Source organism: Triticum urartu, chromosome 5 (assembly GCF_003073215.2).
Source record: "Triticum urartu cultivar G1812 chromosome 5, Tu2.1, whole genome shotgun sequence".
Taxonomy (NCBI): Eukaryota; Viridiplantae; Streptophyta; class Magnoliopsida; order Poales; family Poaceae; genus Triticum; species Triticum urartu.
In genome coordinates, this window is record NC_053026.1 from 3,356,057 (window position 1) to 3,374,031 (window position 17,975).

The following is a 17,975-nucleotide window of genomic DNA, read 5'->3' on the forward strand; positions in this document are numbered from 1 at the left end:
TTTACGTACTCGCTTGACTGATATCTTGAAAATGCCTCCTTATGCAAAGTATATGAAAGACATCATCACCAATACGAGAAAAATACTGGAAGCTGAAATCTCCACCATGCTTGCTAATTATACTTTTAAAGATGGAGTACCTAAAAAACTTGGAGATCCGGGAATACCAACTATACCTTGCTCCATCAAAAATAATTATGTGAAAACTGCTTTATGTGATTTAGGAGTTGGTGTTAGTGTTATGCCTTTCTCTTTATATAAAAGACTTGACTTGAATGAACTCACACCTACTGAAATATAATTACAAATGGCTGACAAATCAACCGCCATTCCTATTGGTATTTGTGAGGATGTGCCCTTTGTTGTTGCTAATGTTACTATTTTGACTGACTTTGTTATACTTGAGATGTCCGAGGACGACAATATGTCGATTATCCATGGTAGACCCTTCTTGAATACTGCATGGGCTGTTATTGATTGAAATAAAAGCAAGGTCACATTTCATATCAATGGTAATGAGCATACAGTGCACTTTGCGAAGAAACAATTCCAAGTAAATGGTATTGATGTTATTGAAAGATCTCCGACAATCACTATTGGAAGTTTTCAAATACCTCTACCTACTGTTAAAAAGAAATATGAAATGCTTATTGTTGGGGACATTCATATCCCCGTTGAGGTAACTTAGTGATTTATACAAGTTTTTCGGTTTCATGCTAATCAAAAGTGGTTATTAATAAGACCTGATCAACCTTATTAATAGATCATTTTTGAGAGGTATGAAATTGATGAATTTAGTAAGCACTACCATCTGTCCCTATCTTTTGTTTTCTGTTTTTATTACTAAAATAAAATAAAATGTCATTTTTTCTGTTTTTTTGAATTTCCCGTGCAATAAAAAATGACCCAAAAATAAAAGTTCTTAGAATGCTCTGAAAATTTAATAGTATTTTTTCTGAATATTTAAGATTTTTTTGGTGCAAATAATATCAGAGGGAGGTGCACCAGGTGGGCACAACCCACCTGGGCGCGCCAGGACCCCCAGGCACGCCCTGGTGGGTTGTGGTCCTCACGTGGGCCCCCTCACTTATCTCTTCACACCACATCATCACCTACCTCCAGAAAAAATTCACCATTGCTCTCTTCCTCTCTCATGTTCTTGCTCTCAAACCCGCGGATTTCGATCTCTTTGCTCGAAGCTCCGTTTCTGAAACTGTTTCGGGGGATTTTTGCTTGGTATGTGACTTCACCATTTGTCCAATTAGTTTTTGCTTTAGTGGTTTATATTTTGAATAATTAGCTACTCTTGGTTCTGCTATAGATGAGCTTGCATGTTACATTCTTAGAGTTCTAAGTAGTTCGAATGCTTGCTATGGCCTCTATGTAACCCTATGAGTAGTTGCTATCAATCTTGTTAAGTTTTGTTGATAAATTTTTGTCACCCAAAAATTTTCAGAAAATTGTACGCGAACATGATGAACCTATTTGGAAGGTGTTCTTCTAGGAGGAGATCCTTGGGGGCAACTTCTAGTGACAGCTCTGCTCGTCGGTCTTATGCTGAACCAAGCGAAAGTTCCATTCGAGATGCCGCCACCAAAACATGTTTGCCATGCGATGATTATATGATACATGTGGGCATTAAGGAGGAATTTGAGCAATATGTTCACAATGCCGGTCTCGGTCCCTACATTTCAGATAAGTTTGATCAACACCACACTCTCATTGAATCATTTGTCAAAGGATTTAAATTCCATCCCTGTGAGTCTAGGGTATCATTTAAGCTTTATGAAAATCCATTTTCCATATCACTAGAGAATTTTGCTCACCATTGCAAACTCCCATTCTAGGGTTCACTTGACGAACTGCCAAGGGATGAGTACCAATCATTCTTGACTAGTCTTTGCTATGGTGAGACGAGGGGAGTGACGCAATCCAGTACTTTGCATTATTTAACGGGAAATGTATTGTAGGCAAGCAAGATTGTAGTACACTTTGTGCTCCATACTTAAGCCTCATACGCACCACTCTCACTGGTGATAGGAGTTATAATCTTGCAGTGATTGTTGCGCGCAAACTGCAACGTAACACTAATAGTTTCTATTTCTATGGTGGAATTTATGCCACGCGTCTAGCACGAGGATTGGGTGTTTCGCCTTTGCCCTTTGACACTATCCTACTCACGCAGTATTTGGACTTTGATGCTATGAAAAATCATAAGATCCTTAATGGAAATATTCATAATTTCACCTATAACTTGTTGTTTAACCAAGCGTCTGTTGTGCACACATATTTGCCTACGCCTACTCTTTTTGATTATCACAGCAAGGGAAGATATTTTGTCCTTGAGAGCGAGGCCCGAGCCCACAACGCTACAGTCGAGGCGACATGGCAGGCCGAGGCATCTGCACCGAGAGCCTCCGTGAGCTACCACTCTGACTACTATTCAGGCTACTGATCGATTACCGAGCTAGGCCAAAAGCCTAAGCTTAGGGGAGTACGTGTTTCTCACTGACATTACATTCATGTTCACACATCTCATTACAGTTGTCGGTGTTTACACTTTTTCATTGTATCATCCATGCTTAATTTTATTTTCTTGCTTTCTTCTTGCGTGTTTGAAAAACCTTAAAAAACAAAAAAAATAGTTGTAGTTAATTTACTTTCTTTGCATGCTTAGATGTAGCACTAAAAAGAAAACACAAAAAGATTTCCTTGTTCTTCTTTTGTTTGTTGGGAGCTTTCCCGTGTAAATAGTTTTTCTCGTTTTTGCTTTTTCTTTTTGTTTGCTTGTACGAGAAAACCAAAAACTCCAAAAATATTTCTTCTTCTTTGAACTTATTTTTCTTTTATTCGCGTCTTACCGAGCAGAAGACCACGATGAAAATCTTGAGTGGATCTCATTTGAATAATTGTTGGTCTAATAAAGAGTCCATTTTACCTTGTCTTCTCCTGTTGAATATAATGTTTGTAGAATCTAGCTTAGTCCATGACATTCTTGCACTATGATGACCCACAAGTGTAGGGGATATATCGCAGCTTTTCGATAAGTAAGACTGTCGAACCCAACGAGGAGCGGAAGGAAATGATAAGCAGTTTTCAGTAAGGTATTCTCTACAAGCACTGAAATTATCGGTAACAGATAGTTTTGTAATAAGGTAATTTGTAACGAGTAGCAAGTAATAAAAGTAAATAAGGTGCAGTAAGATGGCCCAATCATTTTTGTAGCAAAGGACAAGCTGGACAAACTCTTATATGAAGGAAAGCGCTCCCGAGGACACACGGGAATTATCGTCAAGCTAGTTTTCATCACGTTCATATGATTCACGTTCGGTACTTTGAAAATTTGATATGTGGGTGGTCCGGTGTTTGGGTACTGTCCTTACTTGGACAAGCATCCCACTTATGATTAACCCCTATTGCAAGCACCCGCAACTACAATAGAAGTATTAAGGTAAACCTAACCATAGCATGCAACATGTGGATCCAAATCGGCCCCTTATGAAGCAACGCATAAACTAGGGTTTAAGCTTCTATCACTCTAGCAACCCATCATCTACTTATTACTTCCCAATGCCTCCCTCTAGGCCCAAAAAATGGTGAAGTGTGATGTAGTCGATGTTCACATGACACCACTAGAGGGATGACAACATGCATCTCATCAAAATATCGAATGAATACCAAATTCACATGACTACTAACAGCAAGACTTCTGCCATGTCCACAGGAACAAACAGAACTACTCACAAAGCATATTCATGTTCATAATCAGAGGGGTGTTAATGTGCATAATGGATCTGAACATATGATCTTCCACCAAGTAAACCAACTAGCATCAACTACAAGGAGTAATCAACACAACTAGCAACCCACGGGTACTGATCTGAGGTTTGGATACAAGATATGAACTAGGGTTTGAGATGGAGATGGTGCTGGTGAACATGTTGATGGAAATTAACCCCCTCCCGATGAGAGGATCGTTGGTGATGACGATGGTGATGATTTCCCCTTCCCGGAGGGAAGTTTCCCCGGTAGAACAGCTCCGCCGGAGCCCTAGGTTGGTTCCGCCAAGGTTCCGCCTCGTGGTGGCGGAGTTTCGTCCCGAAAGCTTCCTTTTTTAATTTTTTTCTCGGACGAAAGACCGCATATAGAAGAAGATGGGCATCGGAGGGCCACCAGGGGGCCCACGAGGCAGGGGCGCGCCCAGGGGGTAGGGCGCGCCCCCACCCTCGTGGCCAGGGTGTGGCCCCCTCTGGAACTTTCTTCGCTCAATATTTTTTATATATTCTGGAAATAACTTCTGTGAAGTTTCAGGACTTTTGGAGTTGTGCAGAATAGGTTTCTAATATTTGCACCTTTTCCAGCCCAGAATCCCAGCTGTTGGCATTCTCCCTCTTCATGCAAACCTTATAAAATAAGAGAGAATAGGCATAAGTATTGTGACATAATGTGTAATAACAGCTCATAATGCAATAAATATCGATATAAAAGCACGATGCAAAATGGACGTATCAACTCCCCCAAGCTTAGACCTCGCTTGTCCTTAAGCGAAAGCCGTAATCGAAAAATATGTCCACATGTTTGGAGATAGAGGTGCCGATAAAAATAAAGTACGGACATGAGGGCATCATGATCATTCTTAGAACAACAACAACATATATATATATATATTGTCATATGATCTCTTATGCTAAAGTAATAATTCAATCACAATTTCAAGTATGAATCATAAACTTCATTGAAAACTAACAAACTCTAATCTCAGTCATTGAGGCAATTGCAATTTATCATAACATAGGAAAGAGTCAATATAAGAGCTTTTCAGCAAGTCAACATACTCAACTATCATTTAGTCTTTCACAATTGCTAACACTCATGCAATATTTGTGGGTATGGAGCTTTAATCGGACACAGAGGAAGATAGGGGCTTATAGTTTTGCCTCCCAACATTTTACCTCAAGGGTAATGTCAACAATAATAGCTCATGCAGACTCACATCCAATTAGCCATATATATCAGGATCTTTCCAACACATTGTGCTTGTCAAAGAATAAAATGTAAAAAGGAAAGGTGAAGATCACCATGACTCTTATATAAGGTACAAGATAAAAGTAAAAGATAGACCCTTCGCAGAGGGAAGCAGAGGTTGTCATGCGCTTTTATGGTTGGATGCACGAAATCTTAATGTAAAAGAATGTCACTTTATATTGCCACTTGTGATATGGACCTATATTATGGAGTCCGTCGCTTTTATTTCTTCCACATCACAAGATTGTATAAAGCCTATTTTCTCCACACTAATAAGTCATACATATTTAGAGAGCAATTTTTATTGCTTGCACCAATGACAACTTACTTGATGGATCTTAGTCAATCCATAGGTAGATATGGTGGACTCTCATGGAAAAACTAGGTTTAAGGATATTTGGAAGCACAAGTAGTATTTCTACTTGGTGCAAAGAACTTGTCTAGCATGAGAAGGAAAGGCAAGCTCAACATGTTGGATGATCCATGAAAATATAATTTATCTCAGATGTAAGAAAACATAACCCATTACGTTGTCTTCCCTGTCCAACGTCAAATCTTTAGCATATCATACTTTAATGAGTGCTCACAATAATAAAAGATGTCCAAGATAGCATATTTATATGTGAACCTCTCTTTCTTTATTACTTCCTATTAATTGCAACTATGACCAAAACTATGTTTGTCAACTCTCAACAACTTTTATTCATCACACTCTTTATATGTGAGCTCATTACTCTCCATAAGATCCATATGATCTCTTTATTTCTTTTTATTCTTTCTCTTTTATTTTATTCCCTCAAGATCATAGAAAAATCATCAGGCCCTTGACTCAACACTAATATTTATAATATATAGCTCACGAACTCGATTACATAGAAGGATCATAAAGCAAAACTCACAACTAGATCATACTAAAACTTTATTCTACTAGATCAAGATATTATCAAAAGGATCAAACTAAGAAAAATGGTAAAGATAAAAGTGATGGTGATACGATATCGGGGCACTCCCCCAAGCTTGGCAGTTGCCAAGGGGAGTGCCCATACCCGATGCTCAGTTCTTCTTCGTTGGTGAAGAAGGTTGTTGTGGGTTTGTCACGGCAGATGTCCTCGTGAAAGGACTTAGTCGTGGAGCCATCGCAACGGGTTAACTTAAAGGGGTTAAACCGGACAAGGGGACACGGGAGTTTATACTAGTTCGGCCCCTTCGATGAAGGTAAAAGCCTATGTCTAGTTGTGATTGGTATTGCTAGGGTTTCGAAGGCCATGGAGCGAATCCGCTTTGTCTGGCTCTCGAGTTGTTGTTGTCTGTCCCTAAACCGCGGCCGGGTCGTCCCTTTATATACATAGGTTGACACCCGCCGGGCTACAGACTCCCGAAGCCGGTTTATAAACATATCCGGTTCGGCCTCTCTCTTTCTATCTTACTATACAAGTTACATGACTAGGCCGGTTTACATTTATAGACTGTAACCCGCCTTTGGGCCCTCCGTAAAGCGCCATCATCTTTACATCTTCATGGGCTTCTAATCTTCAAAGAGTCAACCCGGCTACATAAGGCCGGTTTACCTCCAGTAGTAATATCCCCAACATTAGGCCCCAGATTGGTTTGAACTTGTTCATGTCAATCTTCCACACTTTAGAAAAAAATCTTCTCTCTTATCTTCATTTTTGATCTTGTAAACCGCCGTGACGTCATTCTTCAAAATTACGATAAACCGTCCTGACATCATCCATCCGTTGATGTTGGAGATTTCCTTCATTTAATATATATCCAGTCATCGAGGCGACACCTTTATTAACTTATCCATTTTTTGGGCTCCTCGATTCCCGTACTTGCCATTTTTATTCACTTCGCCTTATAACTAGGACCGAGGGGTCATCTTCACCATTTCCCCCCGTGCCTCTTCGCATCGTCTTCCTCGCGCCGCTCAGCCTCTGGAACTCCGTGCCACCGTCGACCTTCATCTCTGCTCCGACCTTGGCCGCTGCATCGCCCTGAACGCACCAGAAAACTATGGCGCCCTTCCGCTTCCTCACCAGCTCCGGTAAGTTCTCTGCTTTTTTCACCATATATCTGTTCTAGGGTTTCGACATTCTTCGCAGTTCTTCCGAAGTTCATCAGTGCTATTCTTCCCTGTTCTTCCTTTAATAGATGGACACTTCATGCTTGATGCATCTCTTGCCGTAGCTTACCTATCATGGTCATCACAAATCCTTATGCGCAAAGAACTGATCTAATCTGTCAAAAATTGCTTGAGTTCGCACTCCTTCAAGATCCAATTATTTTTGCTTTTTTGTCTTATCTTTAGATCCAAAAGTTTTATACATCACTATGAGATCTGTTTCTATGTTCCTGTGAGATCTGTTTCTCCTCGCACCAATATAAGCGGTTTATCATTGTATAAATAGTCTATGCCATTAGCCCTCTGATAAACCGGAAGAGCATGTTACCTTCATAATTATGCTCCGGTTTAACAGTGTCTGATCAATCCTGCGCTAGCATTACCTTTCTTTCTCATTATGCTAGTCTCCGGGTTGTACCATTTATCATATCAATATGTTTCTTACTCCCTTGTCTCTTGTGTATAATCATGAATAATTTGTAAACTGGCCTTTCATTTTCAGTTTGTTCGCTTTGCAATGGCCAAACAATTCACTGCCTGCAACTGGGCTCGTTCCCGGGTTACTGAGGCTCAATTGAATGAGATGGTTAGCATCGGCTCTCTGCTGAAGAAAACTGAGATCAAATGGCGAGTTCCAGGAACGGAGAATCCTCCAACCCCAAGACAAGGTGAGGTGGTAATCTTTGTTGACCATATAGGCCGTGGTTTCAAACCGCCAGGGCCAAAATTTTATCGAGATGTGCTTGCCAGGTTCCAACTGCATCCACAAGATATTGGTCCCAACTCAGTCTCCAACTTATGCAATTTCCAAGTCTTCTGTGAAGTCTATTTACAAGAAGAACCAACTGCAGAATTGTTCCGGGATTTCTTTCACTTAAACCGGCGCACAAAGTTTGTGAATGGCCCGAACACAGAGCTTGGTGGTGTCTCGATTCAAAAGCGGAAAGAAGTGGAATTTCCTCATGCCAAACACCATAGCCACCCAAAGGAATGGAACCAAACATGGTTCTAGTGCAAAGACACTTCGCCTGAGGATGAAAATCCCCTCCCCGGCTTCCGTGATCATAGATTATCCAATACTCACCCAATGCCACAATGCCTGAGCTCTTCAGAAAGGGCAAAATACGCTCCTCAAATCGCCGAGCTCTGGGCCTTTATGGCAAATGGTTTAACAGGTGTGGATTTTGTGCGCTGTTGGATATCCTGGAGTATCTTGCCGCTAAGCCGGCGTCCCGGTTTAATGTGCGAATATACCGGTGAAGTTGACAATCCTCAACGCTACTGCAACATCCAATTATCTGAGGAAGAAGTTACTGAAGGTGTAAAGAAAATTCTGAATGAATCGGAACTGGTCTGTAGTCAAACCAGTCTGAATCCCTTCTACACCAAGAACAAACCGCCTGCTGTAAGCATTACACTTCCTCTTCATCTCTAATATCTTTGACTTATACAAGCTGTAACCCTTCTTCTTTATATGTATAGGGTGATGACCCTTTCTGGAAACGGAAATCCATAGAGAAAGCGCCAAAGCCAACTGGAGATAAAGTGGTCAAACCAACCCGCCCGAAGACCAAAGCCGTAAAACGGACGTCGAAGCTGAAAACGGCTGACCGGATTAATATGGAACTTGATGATGATACTGATGACCCAGAAGTTGAGGTAGAACTTGATTCACTTGGCTCTCTTTTTATGCATCTTGTTAACAATGATCTTCCTCAGGAGGAGGCAGAAGCTAGTCAGGCTGAGGACGTAGAGGTAATTATCCTTTCCTCCGGTTCAGACTCTATGCCAACACAAAAAACTCGCCAAACAATCCGGAAAGTAAGCTTTTCTCATCCTCTTGCTCACTTGGATCCAACATTTATTTTGAAGACTCAACAGCATGAAGCTCGCCGGACAACCCGACACAGTGGCCAACAGGTCACCTCTACCGGTTTACCTGATACTCCGGTTCGGAAGCGCCGGTCTGAGGTCTCTCCTACTTCTGACCATTCTTACCCCAAGGCAGGTTATTTCAGACAGCCTCTTAATCCGTCCGATTCAAATTATCAGGTGACACCTCCTTCCTCTTCTGGCGAATCGACAGCAACTCAACTCCCCCCTTTGAAAACTGTGGCCGGGTGAGTTATGAAAAACCTTTCCTTTCAATGCGCCCTACATCTTTTGAACAAGATATTAATCCTTTTTTATTCTGTTTGCAGGGCCAAAGCCAGACCCAGCAAGAAAGCTCAGGTCACCAATCCGCCAGAAGACCCTGTTGCCTAAGAAGAAGAACCAAGAGTGAACCGGAGCAGACTGGTGAATCGGAAGGCCTCCATCCTAAAATAACTTTTGATGATCCACCCCTTGACGGCCAACATACTGACGAACCAAAAGATGTTGAGCCTGCCGCCCCTAATACTGAACCGACAGAACCAAACCGGGCTAATCCAATGAAAGACACTAAAATTCCATTATCATCCACCAAAAATCCTGAAGGCCAAGGTGACGACGTTATTATTACTGGAGCAGGCCACAGCTCTCCTGGTCATCCCGTCATTTTGGCTCAACATAGTGCCAAAGAAGAGCAAATTGCCAGGGATAAAGGTAAATGGAGCAGCGACTTATCAAACTATGCTCATCTTAACGCTGATGAGCTTCATTCCGGCTTCTTGAACCATCTGCACTCAAACCGGGATTATGAAGCCGGTTTGGTGAATTTGATGAAAGAACGATATGAGGTAAATGCTTCTCCCTTGCACATTGATTTATAGATGAAATACTATTCCAAGTAGCCTCCAAGAGCCGTTTTATGATTGTCAATCATAAACCGGGTCTTTGTAACACTTTAAGCATCCCATCATTGATCCTTGCCAAGGCGTGTCCTCAATCATAGATAAGACTCATGTTTGAAAAATTAGATAACGTTAATCCGGTTTTAATCCACACTGCCAGTTTAGAACAAACGTACATTAGCCCCCAAGTGTCAAGGATAATGCTTGCATTGTTCTGGAGACTTGCATAGAGGATAGTATTTGAGAGCAAATAGGCATTATTAGCCCCCAAGTATGAAGTGGATAACTTGTTATATGCTTTATACTTAGTGCATAAATATGTTGTTTTGTTGAATATACCTTCAATGTTGCAAGCTGAACTGAGAAGCAAAGATGCCCAAAAGTCTGACTTGCAAGAAAATGTTAAGTCTCAACAAGCCGAAGTTGCAAAAGCCAAAGAGGAGCTGACGCAGGCCCTGGCCGGAATGGAAAAATTGAAAGAATCCTTTAATCAAGATCGTGCTGAATGGGAAACCGAAAAAGCCGGTTTGACCAAAAGAGTTATAGATGCCGAGGAAGCCCTGAAACCGGTGGTTGAAGAACTAGCCGGTTTGAAGCGCCAAATCAACGTTATGACCTCTGCTATCTTTGGTAAGTATCTGCTTATGTATGTTGCACCAGTCAATGAATCTTAAAACTGACCAAAATGTTGATAAAATCTTTGGCAGGAACTCGGATCACTCATCTTGGTGCAGATATGCGGATGAAGCTCAAAGCAGCATATACATTGGTTGAACAGCTATACTTTAGATCTCAGCGAGCCATTAGTACAGCGGCTTATAACAAACCGGCGCCCACGTTGATTAAGGAAACCCTTGAGAAGCTGGGCATGTTACCGGCGCGTATTGCCGAGTTAAAAAGAGCCGATGCAAGAACTGGATTCCAGACCTTGAAGCAGAGGATATCATTAAAGGATATCCAGGAGTTAAAGAAGACGGTTCAAACTTTGACAATGATGATCTTCGGCGGCTGACCAAACAGATGCAGCCAGCGGCCAGCAAATTGGCTGAGGACACCGATTTGTCCCATTTTCAACCATTTATGATGCAGAAGGGAAAAGACAGCCGTCCGAGATCCATGAAGTCAAAGAACTTGTGCCTCCGATTCGTAAGCACACTTATGCCCCTGATATTAACCCTTCTGATCTTATCCATGAGGAAGTAGTATTCCAAGCTTTAACCGGAATCGATTGGTCAACGGCTGATTTCCAGCGGCTGGGGAGGGATGAAGAAGTGCCTACACCATCTGATCCGCAATCGTCAAACCGCCGTGATTAAGAGTCCTGATCCGGTCGCCGGTTTATATGGCTACTGTGAAAAACAATGGCACTGTTTGAGCCGCTTTGAAGCTTCATGTAATAGGATAGCTGAAACTTTGTTTATCTGCCATGCCATCGAGCATGTTTCATAACGCTTTGTGACAATCTGTGCCGCCCTTCAGGATATATTTTATGCATAGCCTATGATGACTTGCCTTCCTGGGTCCAAAAAACTTAAAAGTGTCTAGCGGTTTACCGCTAAACATGTCATAATATCCAAGAAGTATATAGTACTTGAGCTGAACAATCAAGTGTTTGTACAAAAAATAATGTACAGAACATACCTCATTGATTGATCAAACGTGTATAATGCAAAGGTGTTTAACACCAACCCGATACATTTTATAATTTCATCTTCATAATGCTGGTCTATCTATTAAACCGGACCGGTATAACTACCGGATTTTCTTCATAACACTGGTGACTTAGTCAAACCAGACCGGGTCAACGACCACCGGTTTATAATTGATCATGTGCCAACAACTGGTGGTTGGAAAGCAAGCCGGGTCAAGGACGCCGGTTTTTTAAAAAAATACTTATGATTGTCAACAAAAAAAATTCAAATAGGAAAATATGTGAGGCTTTTTACGAGCTGCTAGGCTCCAAATCGAGGCTTTTCATGGGCTGCCAGGCCTCTGAGTTAAACCATTTAACAAAGCCTTTTAAGATGGGCCACCAATTAACCAATCATCGTTTTAACTATGACAAGTTCAGGGTCTGTAAAAGATTGACTTGTCAAACGTTCGATGGGTCATGCCAGGATTACCTGGATAGGAGTGGCTTACTTGATGAAGGCAGGTTAACCCGGGGTTTTAGGTGAATATACCAGGCTTCCAAGCCGTGGCTTGATAGCCAATTACGAGGGTCCTTCCAAACTCTTTGTTGCTTTGCAAAAAAGAGCCCCCAAGTAACTGTGTGAGCGATGCTCAGCGTGTGCCTATGTTTGAGTTTGTACTGTGTACAATACTCTCTTTGGCTCCACATATTTTCCCTTGTGTGGCTGAAATGCCTATCAAGAGGTGTAGCTGTGGTTCAAATTGTTGGAAATATGCCCTAGAGGCAATAATAAAATGGTTATTATTATATTTCTTTGTTCATGATAATTGTCTATTGTTCATGCTATAATTGTGTTATCCGGAAATCGTAATACATGTGTGAATACATAGACCACAACACGTCCCTAGTGAGCCTCTAGTTGACTAGCTCGTTGATCAAAAGATAGTCATGGTTTCCTGACTATGGACATTGGATGTCATTGATAACGGGATCACATCATTAGGAGAATGATGTGATGGACAAGACCCAATCCTAAGCATAGCTCAAAGATCATGTAGTTCGTTTGTTGTAGCTTTTCCGAATGTCAAGTATCATTTCCTTAGACCATGAGATTGTGCAACTCCCGGATACCGTAGGAGTGCTTTGGGTGTCCCAAATGTCACAACGTAACTGGGTGACTATAAAGGTACACTACAGGTATCTCCGAAAGTATCTGTTGGGTTGGCACGAATCGAGACTGGGATTTGTCACTCCGTATGACGGAGAGGTATCTCTGGGCCCACTCGGTAATGCATCATCATAATGAGCTCAATGTGACCAAGTGGTTGATCACGGGATCATGCATTATGGTACGAGTAAAGTGACTTGCCGGTAACGAGATTGAACAAGGTATTGGGATACCGATGATCGAGTCTCGGGCAAGTAACGTACCGGTTGACAAAGGGAATTGTATATGGATTGATTGAATCCTCGACATCGTGGTTACTCCGATGAGATCATCGTGGAGCATGTGGGAGCCAACATGGGTATCCAGATCCCGCTGTTGGTTATTGACCGGAGAGTCGTCTCGGTCATGTCTGCATGTCTCCCGAACCCGTAGGGTCTACACACTTAAGGTTTGGTGATGCTAGGGTTGTAGAGATATTAGTATGCAGTAACCCGAAAGTTGTTCGGAGTCCCAGATGAGATCCCGGATGTAACACCCCGGATATGATTTACCCAATTTGTAATCCAACTCTTGCCGTTTCCGGCGTTAAGTTATTTTATTTTCTCGGGTTCGGGTCTTTGTCTCCGTGTGTTGTTATCGTTGTCATGCATCTCATATCATGTCATCATGTGCATTGCATTTGCATACGTGTTCGTCTCATGCATCCGAGCATTTTCCCCGTTGTCCGTTTTGCATTCCGGCGCTTCTTTCTCCTTCGGTGGTCATTTCTACCTTTCTTTCGTGTGTGGGGATTAAACATTTCCGGATTGGACCGAGACTTGCCAAGCGGCCTTGGTTTATTACCGGTAGACCGCCTGTCAAGTTTCGTAACATTTGGACTTCGTTTGATGCTCCAACGGTTAACCGAGGGACCGAAAAGGCCTCGTGTGTGTTACAGCCCAACACCCCTCCAATTTGGCCCAAAACCCACCAAAACCCTCTCCATCACCTAGAGCGTTCGATCACGATCGCGTGGCCGAAAACCGCACCTCATTTGGACTCTCCTAGCTCCCTCTATGCCTATATAAAGGTCTCTCCCCGAAAATCCGGATCCCCCCTCGTCCGAAATCCTAAAATTTCGGATCTCCGCCGCCGCCGGACACGTCCGGACGGAGCCGGACGCGTCCAGATCCGCCACCGCCAACCGCCGCCTGCCACGTGGCGTGCCGCCACCCGCCGCCGCCGAGGCCCGCGCGGCCCAGCGCCGGCCCCCGAGCCCGGTCGCCGCCTTCCCCGCGTCGCCCCGCTCTTCCTTCGTCGCGCCGCCGCCCCCTGTGCGCCGGCCGCCGCGCCACCGCTCGACGCCGGCGACCCACCGCGCCGCCTTGATGTCGATGCCCACCGCCCTAGTTCGCCGCGCCTCCGTCGCTCCGCCGCCTCGCCATCATCACCGCCGCTAGCTCCAGCCGGCCCCAGCTCCGGCAGCCGCCGCCCCCTCCTCCGCCGAAATCTCCATCACCGGCAACCCCAAGCTCCGGTGACAACAACGAACTCCGGCGCCCGAGCTGCTACAGTAACCGCCGAAGAAACCCTAGATCTGGTGGTTCTTTTTTTTTCTAAGTCTCCGGAATTTCGTAGTCCATATGCTCATGTTCATGGCATCGTATCTTTGCACCCGTAGCTCCGATTTGGGCATATAGCATATCAAATTGTTCATCTCAGAGAGAACATCATTTCATTCCTTTGCATCATTTTCATTTGAGTTCATCTTGATGCCCGAAGTGCTGTTAGAAGAGGGCTACTTGAGATAGTTGTCAGATCTGCTACTCCATTTTAGACATTTGTCATTTTTGCCATGATTGTTGTGTGCATGATATGCCCATGAGCTCTACATATGTTTTGTTAAGGGTTTTGTCATGTTTCCAGAGGTGCAACCCATGTATTTTTGTGATGTGTGTGGTGAATAGCACAAGCTTGCAAAGTGAGTCACTTGGTAATTCTGCTTTCAGGGACTTAGCATTTCCACCAAGTCCTTGAGCTATTTAGTTCATGATGCCATATGTTCATGTTGTTTCCTAGTGATCCGTGCCTCTTTTGATGATGATCAGTAAGGATGTTTTGTTAATCTTGTAGTGATCTATCCATCCATGTCTTTGTTTGCATATATGGAGCACCCTAGCTTGATCAATCGAGCTCTACTTTTGCTATTTTGTGAATCTGGACAGATTGTCAACTTGTTTGCAATTTTGCCGAGGATGTTATAGTTGATCCGTGCATGCTAGGTTATTGTTCTTGCCATGTCTAGCTTGAATTTTGTGTATTATTTATGGATGTATGCTTAGCTTATCATGACTTTCTCCGTAGTGAGTGCATCGAGCTCGTAAACATGCCTACTTGATATCTGTTTTCAGCATGTTCCAGTTTTCACTAAGTCTGAAAACTGATTATGTTTTTGCCATGTTCACATGCTTGCAAATGTATTTTGTGATCCCTTTTGGCTCAAGGTCACTAAGGGACTTTTGTTAAGCTCTTTGAGTAGCTCTATGCCATTCTTTACTTTGTCATGTTCAAGTCCTGTAGCATGTAGTTTTGTTGCTCCGAAGAGGGCTACCTGATCTGAAATTCCAGACAAGTGTTAATTTCACTTAAGTCTGAGATCTGTTTACCATATGCATTTTTGCCATGCTTGTTTGAACCTGTTAATGGATGAATTGGCCGTAGCTCAGTGCTAGACTTTTGTTAAGCATCTTGAATGCATCCCTGCCATATATTTTGTTGCCATGTTTGGGTGCTGTAGCATGTTCATCTCATTGCATTTAGATGGCTACTTGCTGTAAATCGCAGACCGGTGTCATATTTGAATCTCTTGCGATTTCCAAACCGTAACTCCGATTCCGGTGTTCTTTATATCGTTTTCAAGTGATTTCATCTCGTCTTTCCAGTGGCACACTTGGTTTTCCATGTTGAGGCCAGGTTCATGCATTCCTTGTCCAATCGTGCATATGCATCCCGCATTGCATCCCGCATAGCATACCATGTTCGCATCATATTGTTTGATCCTTGCACATGGTTGATTGTGTCCTTGTTGTTTGTTTGTCTTGCTTGGGTAGAGCCGGGAGACGAGTTCGCTAACGAGGAGCCCATTGAGTTTGCTTTTAGGATCCAGTCAACTCTGACAACTTTGCAGGCAAGATGATCATACCCTCGAAATCACTACTATCTTTGCTTTGCTAGATTGCTCGCTCTTTTGCTATGCCAATGCTATGATTCCTACCACTTGCTTTCAAGCCTCCCAAATTGCCATGTCAAACCTCTAACCCACCATGTCCTAGAAAACCGTTGATTGGCTATGTTACCGCTTTGCTCAGCCCCTCTTATAGCGTTGCTAGTTGCAGGTGAAGATTGGAGACCGTTTCTTGTTGGAACATTATTTACTTGTTGGGATATCATTATATTGCCATGTTATCTTAATGCATCTATATACTTGGTAAAGGGTGGAAGGCTCGGCCTCTCTCCTAGTGTTTTGTTCCACTCTTGCCGCCCTAGTTTCCGTCATATCGGTGTTATGTTCCCGGATTTTGCGTTCCTCACGCGGTTGGGTTATAATTGGAACCCCTTGATAGTTCGCCTTGATTAAAGATTTTCCAGCAATGCCCAACCTTGGTTTTACCATTTGCCACCTAGCCTTTTTTCCCCTGGGTTTCCGGAGCCCGAGGGTCATCTTATTTTAAACCCCCCCGGGCCAGTGCTCCTCTGAGTGTTGGTCCACCTGTCAGCTGCCGGTGGCCACCAGGGGCAACTCTGGGCTGGCCTACCCGTACCTAAGACAATCTGAGTGTGCCCTGAGAAAGAGATAGGTGCAGCTCCTATCGGGATTTGTCGGCACATTCGGGCGGTGTTGCTGGATTTGTTTTGACCTGTCGAAGTGTCTTGAAGAACCGAGGTACCGAGTCTGATCGGAACGTCTCGGGAGGAGGTCTATTCCTTCGTTGACCGTGAGAGCTTGTCATGGGCTAAGTTGGGACTCCCCTGCAGGGATTTGAACTTTCGAAAGCCGTGCCCGCGGTTATGGGTAGATGGGAATTTGTTAATGTCCGGTTGTAGATAACGCGAACCTTAACTTAATTAAAAATGAATCAACCGTGTGAGTTACCGTGATGGCCTCTTCTCGGCGGAGTCCGGGAAGTGGACACGGTGTTGGAGTAATGTTTGCCGCAGGATTGCCCTCTTTAGTTATGCGTTCGCGCTTTGCCCTCTCTTCTCGCTCTCTTTTGCGAACAGGTTAGCCACCATATATGCTAGTCGCTTGCTGCAGCTCCACATATTTACCTTGCCTTACCTATTAAGCTTAAATAGTCTTGATTGCGAGGGTGCGAGATTGCTGAGTCCCTGTGGCTCACAGATTACTATTACACCAGATGCAGGACCTGATGATACTACTCCAGATGGCGCGCTTGAGCTCAAGTGGGAGTTCGACAAGGACTCTCAGCGATACTATGTTTCTTTTCCTGATGATCAGTAGTGGTGCCCAGTTGGGGTGATCGGGACCGTGTCGCATGTTGGGTTGTCTTTTATTTTGGCTCCGTAGTCGGGCCATGAGTGTTTGAATGATGTAATGCTATTTATGTACTTGATTGACGTGGCGAGTGTAAGCCAACTATGTTATCTCCCCTTTTATTAATTATATTACATGGGATGTTGTGAAGATTGCCTAACTTGCGACATATGCCTTCAATGCGATTATGCCTCTAAGTCGTGCCTCGACACGTGGGAGATATAGTCGTATCGAGGGTGTTACAAGTTGGTAATCAGAGCCTTCCCCGACCTTAGGAGCCCCCACTGTTTGATCGTTTTTAGCGGCCGAGTTGTGTCTAGAAAAATGTTTTGAGTCATTTAGGAATTATATATCGGAGAGTTTAGGAATTATTTTTACTTCCCAGTCTCCTCATCGCTCTGGTAAGGCATCCTGACATAGAGTTTTGACTCTTCTCTTCTCAAATTTCACTAAAAAAAATTTTAGGATCACGCGGGTATCTTGGAATCGTTCCGATGGTTTTATGACGAGAACATTGTCTTGGTGCCTCCTGTCAGGGGTTTTGTGGAAGTGTCCCGGGGAGTTGAGCTCTGAGGAGTTGTCGTCATAATTTTATCGTTGCAGTTCTGGAATACCTGAGTTTAGTACGCCGACATCGAAAATCTCTTTTATACAGTTCGTTGGTGAGATAACCTCGACACCACCCAGTACTGCGGCGGGAGTTCGGGAGTATCGCC